Here is a 7,848-nt window from a genome sequence, read left to right on the forward strand (position 1 = left end):
AGACTGGTTCATATGGGAATTCTATGAATCATTCCATGAAGAATTAATACAAATTCTGCTCAGACTTTTCCAAAATATTAAAGAGGAGGGAACACTACCTAACATATTCAATGAGGCTGACATCATCCTAATACCAAAATCAGAATAAAATACCATAAGAAAAGAAAATCACAGGCAAATTTCTCTTACAAATATAATGTAAAAATCCTCAAAAAATGCAAGCAAATCAAATCCAAGAGTGTATTAAAAGAATTATGCACCATGATCAAGTGAGTTTTATCCTAGGTATGCAAGGATGGTTCGACAAAATAAAATCAGTTCATGCACTACTCCACATTAATAAAATGAAGGGAAAAAACACAACAACATGATCTATCTCAATAGAGGCCAAAATGTTACGTGACAAAATATAGCATCTTTTATTGCTGTATAAAAAGTCTTAGTAAATAGGAGTAAAAGGAAACTTTCTCAACATAATAAAGGGCATAGATGAAAAACACACAGTTAACATCATACTTAATGGTGAAAGATTGAAAGTTTCCCCCTAAGATCTGGAACAATACAAGGATGTCCACTGCCACCACTATTACTCAACATTGTACTAGAAATTATACCCAGAACAAGTAGGCAAAAAATATAAAAAAAAAACTCATCTAAATTTGAAAGGAAGAAGTAACACTTTCCCTATTTGCAAATGAGGTGATCCTATATAGAGAAAGTCTCAAGAAATCCACAGCACAGCTTCTAGAGCTAATAAATGAATTCTGCAAAGTGGTAGGGTACAAGGTCAACATGCAAAAATCAGTAGTACTTCTATACTAAAGTAATCTGAGAAGAAAATCAAGAAAAATATACATTTACAAGAGCAAATAAAATAATCAAATACCTAGGATTTAACCAAAGACGCAAAGGACTTATTCATAGAAAACTACAAAAAAATTGCTAAAAGAAATCAAAGAACACCTCATTAAATGGAAGAACATTCCATGTTAATGGATTGGAAAACTAAATATCATTAATAAGTCAATTCTACTAAAAATGCATTATACATTCAATGCAACCCAATCAAATTTCCAACAGCCTACTTTGCAGAAATGGAAAAGCCAATTACCAAACTTATTTGGAAGGGTAATGGCCCCATATCACCAAAAATATCTTGAAAAAGAATATTGAAACTGGAGGACTCACACTTCCCAATTTTAATGCTTATTACAAAGCTACATTGGTCAAAACAGCATGGTACTGGTACAAGAGTAGATACATAGACCAAAGGAGTCTTATTGAGAGTTCAGAAGTAGACCCTCACACCTGTAGCCAGTTGATTTTTTTTTAATTGTTTTTGAACACTTTTATTAAGAGTGAACTGATTATCAGTATTCCTAAACTGTAAATAATGGGAAACTCAAGCATCAAAGGAAATACTCTAGAGATAACATATAATAGATAGATGCCCTTAAGTCTTATTGCCTTTATATAATGAATACAAAGTATTCAGGCAAAACTGAAAGACTTCCTAAGCAAATATTTTTGTATAAGCTGCTTTCTCTTTATCTTTCTGTGCCTTTGTCTATTGTTTGAATTTCAGCAATTCTTCCTGGATAGTTCTATATTCTGGTGCAATCTCCTGAGCTTTCTTAAGATCAGCCAATGCTTGATCATATTCTTTTAATCCTTGCCATCCTTGGGCTTGGCAGTACAGTGCCAATATTTGATGGGTCTATTTCGAGAGCCTCCAAACAGCTATCAACTGTACTCTGCCAATTTGACATCTTCAGTTTGCAAGCACCAGTATTCAACACAAAGCTTAAAGCTACAGATTGCAGTTTGGAGCTATCTGATTTCTCATTAACAGCCTTTGAACTTTCCACATACATTAAAACTTTTGCATATTTTTCAATAGCCATCTCCCAGTTCTGGGATTTGAAAAAGGTATGTCCAATTTTTTTTAACTCTTCTGCTATTAATAAAATTTCATTTACATCTTTTAAATCTTTATCTGCTTCCTCAGGGAAATCTGGATCACTGTCATTGGAGCCAACATTTGGGAATATTCTCCAATCATCCCCTTCCTTCTATTCTCCACATTCTGCAATAACATACAATTGGGCAGGTTTTTCACCTTTCACTTCTACATTGTACAGTATCCTTGTCATGCCCATTCCTTTAATTACTTGGCCAAACACCACATGTTTCCCATCCAAATGAGGGGTGTAACTGTTGTGATAAAGAACTGAGGACCATTTGTACTGCAGCCTGCATTTGCCATGCTCTACAAACCCTCATAATCATGCTTATAATAGAAATTTTCATCTTCAAATTTTTCACCATAAATACTTTCCCCACTTGTTTCATTCTGATTTTGAGAAGTCTCCACCCTGAATCATTAATTTCAATTGGAAGGGCATCCTTTGAAATGAAAAGGTTTCCCAGTGATAGATCCAATGCCTTTTTCTCCTGTTCACAATGCACAAAAATTTCCTGCTGTTTTGGGAACAATATCTCAAAACAATTCTAAGACAATTCAACTGACTTACTCCCCTCCAATGTCCATGTCAAAGAAGACTCAGGGGTTGCTGGGGTTGGATGGTTTAGCTTTGGGGGATGGGTGCAACATCTTGACTTACATACATGTTGGGAAAGGATTAAACCACCTTGTGGCCTTTCAGCAGGTTACACCAAATACACCTCCCTCCACAGAGCTAGCCAACTGATTTTTGACAAGGCTGTCAAGTCCACTCAGTTGGGAAAGAATTATATCTTCAACAGATGGTGCTGGGAGAACTGACTATTCATATGCAAAAGAATGAAAGAGGACCCCATCTCATACCGTATAAAAAAATTAACTCAAAATAGATTAACAGTCTAAACATAAGACCTAGGACTTTAAAATACCAGAAGAAAATGTAGGGAAGCATCTTCAGGTTTTGGGTTAGGCAATAGTTTCTTGGATTTTACACCCAAAGCACAAGCAACAGAAGAAAATATAGATAAATAGGACTACATAAAAATTAAAAACTTTTGGGCATCAAAGGACTGAATTACAAAAATGAAAAGACAACCTATATCACCCCCATGTCACAGAACCGTGTTCTTGTGTCTATGCTCTCCCACCCTTAGGAATGTCTTCATCTTAAACCAATTAAATATATATATATATGTATGTATATATGTATATATGTGTATATATATATATATATTTGCATAAAAAGAAAAAGGGAAATAGTCTAAAATTCTGTACAACCAACTTTCATAATCCTCTATCAGGAAGTACCATAAAGAAAGCCTGTAAAGTACACTATCTTAAAAGTAAAATGTAAGCTTGTAAAGTATGTTATTTTAAAGGTAAAATGGGGGTTTGTAAAATATGTTATCTTAAAGGTAAAATAAGAAATAAATCCTTTTATCTCAGGTAGTCAAACCTCCACAACTTAAAGCATCAAAAGGACTCAGGAATAAAAATCCCCTAAACATAGCCTCTGAGCCCACCAGACCTATAGCAAATGGGAATATGGGAACTTAAAGGATCCATGTCCCTTTTTCTATAACAGACAACACAATATAAGAAATAACTAGGGAAATTTTCTTTAAAACTCCTCCAAATTTATGGAGGAGTTCAAAAATCTAGTCTTAACTTATGAGTGTACTTGGAGAAACAGTCAAGTTATTCTTTCCTCCTACTGTACTTCCAAGAAAAAGTGGAGGATCTGAGCAGAAGCCCAAGTACATGCAGATAAACTGCAAGGGAAACAGCCCACAAGGTACAGGGCTAGGATTGAAGGTGTCTCTAACATAGACCCTGTCTAGAACTATCACAGGGGGCAAAAAAACCTGAAAGCAAAGAACCATGCAATGACTTTTCTAATAAAAGGTATAAACAAGTCATGTTAAAAATCTACTTTATAGGACAGACAGCCTCGGGATCTCAAACACCTATGGATAACCTTACAAATAATGACCTTTCTATCTTTAATAATTGGGACCAGACTGCAGAGGAGGAGAAAGCAAGATGGGGCTGGATAAAACAAGGCTCATAGCTTTAGCTATAAGTGGTAATCAGCCATCTCAGGGATAACCTGAATGGGCGGGGTCCACACGGAAACAACGATTGATTGAGTCATATCTCCATGGAAACAATCAAAGGATTCCAACCCAACAAAAACTTATATGTCTGCCCCCACAAGTTCACATCAAAGAACATGGCATTTTGGGGGACATAATACATCCAAACAGACACATATGTCAATTTCAATGTTATAAAAGAAAAGTACCTTGACTGAAATGAACATAAATATACCCAGAACATTACAGTTAAAAATAATCTGATAGCTTTTGTCTATAGTATGCAGCAATGGGGCCTAAACCATAAAACACATTTGGTTGACTGTTCTTGTGGCTAGAAGCAGATGGACCAAGAGAGAACTATCAAATTGCAAATAACTGCCAACTCTATGGCAGTGTGTAGTGAGAGGTTCTTTCTTAATCCCCACCCCTGTCCTGACATCGGGTGTACAAATTACTCAAAATATTCAACTACTTCTGTCTTTCAGTTAAATAGATATGAAACACATACAAATGGAAACAAAGACAGACTTTGAACTTTTGATACTTCATGTGAACCTCCATTTTAAATATACATTTCTCAGCTGTTAGTTCTCACTTCAGTTTCAGACCAATATTTCTGACCTAACCTCCCTACCAAATCCTGTCATATGAAGCAAGTAAGTGTATTCCCTCCTGGGATCCTTGAAAAATGACTTAATTTGACTAAGAAATAATCTCTCTTTCCTTTTTTTTTTTTTTTTTTTTGACCATGGGCCAATGTCAAACCTGAAAAATGATATTCTACCCTTCTATCAGCAGACTTTCCAAAGCTAAGTAACTAGAAAAGTCCTGCTAAATAAACTACTTAGAGACAGTCTAAGGTTCTTTAATTGTACTTTTGGCTATCTAATTATGAAGGTACAGTAAATTCTGATATACAATAATAAGCAGCTATAATAATAAAGATGTTAATTTTTGGATCATAAAATTTTAAAAATGTAGTCTGTTTTATTTAATGCATCAAAATAGAATTTTGAACTTCACATAAATCTCAAATCAGTCTAACAAATCATTTTAGCTATAATAATGTGCTTGCCTATTTAAAAAAAGCAGGAATAACAGATATATTTGTGGTCTAAATTAAGCCTTTTCCTTTGCTTTTATCTGTGACCAATAATTCAATGCAGAAGATGGTTTATTTTGAAATTGAAAGTAGGAAGAAAAATGGGTGAAACTACTCCATTGCCATCAGTTTACAAATCCAGAGGTCTCTAGAAGTTTTTATGGTGTTAACCATATTTCCACCTTGTAAATGTAACAAATCTACTTGTTTTAGTCAATCTTTCTTGTACTGCATTTTGGATTTCTAGTCTATGAGAATATACTTGCCTAGTTATAGGAAGTAAGTCTATGCACAATAAATACAGATAAAATTCCCAAGTATTTTGACTAAACCATTTTTACCTTTATATATTTCATAATTTTATTTTCTGTTTCTTTTTGTAAGGAATATGTCAAGAAATTGTTTTATTCTTAATTTATAGTATTCTTCTTTGTTTTTTGGGAGTTTGGGTTGGGTGAAAGGCTAATGGTTGAGGAGTGCATTTTCAACATTTATTTTCTGTTTATGTATTATGATTTCTGATCTCATCTTCTTTTATGTCATTTTTCCTTATCTTACCTTTGAGTGTTTCCAATGGTGGCTAAAAAAGCATTGATGTAGGGTGGGGGAAATCCTGAAAAGCAATTCAGGCTTGAATCTGGTGTTTTTATTAATTGAAGGTGGAAAAATTTTAGAGGTAATAAACTTAATTTAATGGGTTATAACATGAAATTGAATAGTAAAAATAAGAGTGCATCACATGTAGCAAAAGTAAATAGTTTTATGGAAATTGTGTGTGTGTGTGTGTGTGTGTGTGTGTGTGTGTAATGAGTAAAATGTATGTGTTTATTTAGGGCATGGTCAAAATGTTTTGATAAACCTTAACTGTGACTGTTGCAAAGTTCAGAGGCCCTTCAGTACACTCGAATCCCAGTCTTCTGATTCTATGTGACTCCTTTTCAGCCCCCCAGACTGAACTCAGGGAGGGTTGAAAGCCTCATACAGAAAATCATTGCCTCTGGTAACTTGACAGGTATAAAGGCTAAAATTTCCTCTCAGCAGAATAACACTCAGCCTCCAAAAAGCTCAGGATAACTGCTCCAGAATTTCATATCTGAATGAAGAAACCATAATAAATAACCACAGGCTTGGTTTTTTTAATGATTTGAAACAGTAGTTTCTACCAACTTTCTCTAAAAAGAACTATGAATAAAATGGAAAAGGCAAAAGCAACATCAGTATCAGAAATTGAAAATGCATAAAGTAATGCCAAAATGTGGGAGCATTGTCCATTAGCTATATAGCAGATGGAGTTAGTTTGAAAAAACCTGTCTTAGGTTTCACCATGATAAAGAGACTGCTTAAAAGAAGGTAGAATCTTAGGTTACCTCACTTTTAAAGAAATTTTAGTCTCAGCCAGAAAATGTGGAAGCCAATTTGATATTCTTTTTAAATGAATCCTGATTTTTTTGGGAACTTGGAACAAAGGAAATTAATAGCTAACATTTCTTAATATGTGTAGCAACATGAGCTTTATATAAATTAGTATCATCTCCATTTTGTCAACGAGGAAACTGGCTATGGAGAATTCAAATAATTTGACCAAAATCACATCATTAGTAAGTAATAGAAGCAAAATTTTGCTCCAGGCACTCTGATCCCAACTCTGGATCTTAAACTATTACACTACACTGCCACTGTTACTCTGAAAATGATCTATTGTAGTACCCGGGACACAGGTTAATGGACTTCAAGAACTCTGTGTTCTTGAAGAGCTCTATATTCTCATTGACTAAAAAAAGCGTGAGTTTTCAGTAGAGCAAAGATTTTATAAAATATCTAATAAACTAACATCTGTCTGAAATAAAAAAAAAATTGTAAGGGTAGAATATCTGAGAGAAAAAAACTATAAGAGAGACAAAAACAAAAATGAATAACTGGAGAAATATTTTAGAGAAGGTAAAACAAAAGAATTAGAATTGTAATATATACTAGTGGATATAAGAGCAGGGCTAATTGAGAAACAGTTAAAATGCAAAGCAATTGAATTGCAAAACAAATGTCAAATAGATGAAATGATAAGAAAGGACTGATAGATTTGGAGAACAAAGAATGAGATACCGTTTAAATATAACTAATCTTAAAGAACAAAAGAACATAGAAGCAAGGAACCTTGACACAGTAGAAAAACTTTCTGTTGTGAAAAAAAAAAAAACGTTTGAATCAACAGAAAAGGTATAGCACAGTTTAGGGAAAGCTAAAACATAAAAACCCTTAACAAGATAAATGCTAACAAAATATTCTTACTCACAAGGATTAAGAAAAAAATTTATTTGGGCACAAAAGCAGGTTCAAGTTGGCATTACACTCAGCATATGCAAATTTAAGTGACAACGTGCAATATACTGGCATCTAGATAATATTGAGGAAAAAATGTGTGAACCGACAATTTTATAGCAAGAAATTAATGTATGTATGAATGAAAAAATGCATCTTTAGCTATGCAAAAAAGGAGGAAATATCACATATGTACCACTTAAAAATTCCTTTCTTTAAAAGTTTGCTATTTTCCTAGTTGAATATAAAGTTCTGGTCCACTGAAAATGTTGTATTACTACTTCAGTCATAAAATATATGTGTGTGTCTATGTATATATATATACACACACCATACACATATGTATGAAATATGTACATATACATATA

At 33.6% G+C, this 7,848-nt stretch overlaps 1 pseudogene; it reads right to left on the reverse strand.

Moving 5' to 3' along the window:
• Positions 1–1,513: 1,513 nt before the first annotated feature.
• Positions 1,514–2,614, reverse strand: LOC119528811 (annotated as a pseudogene).
• Between the last annotated feature and the right edge of the window lie 5,234 nt (positions 2,615–7,848).

Source organism: Choloepus didactylus, chromosome 3, assembly GCF_015220235.1.
Source record: "Choloepus didactylus isolate mChoDid1 chromosome 3, mChoDid1.pri, whole genome shotgun sequence".
Classification (NCBI taxonomy): domain Eukaryota; kingdom Metazoa; phylum Chordata; class Mammalia; order Pilosa; family Megalonychidae; genus Choloepus; species Choloepus didactylus.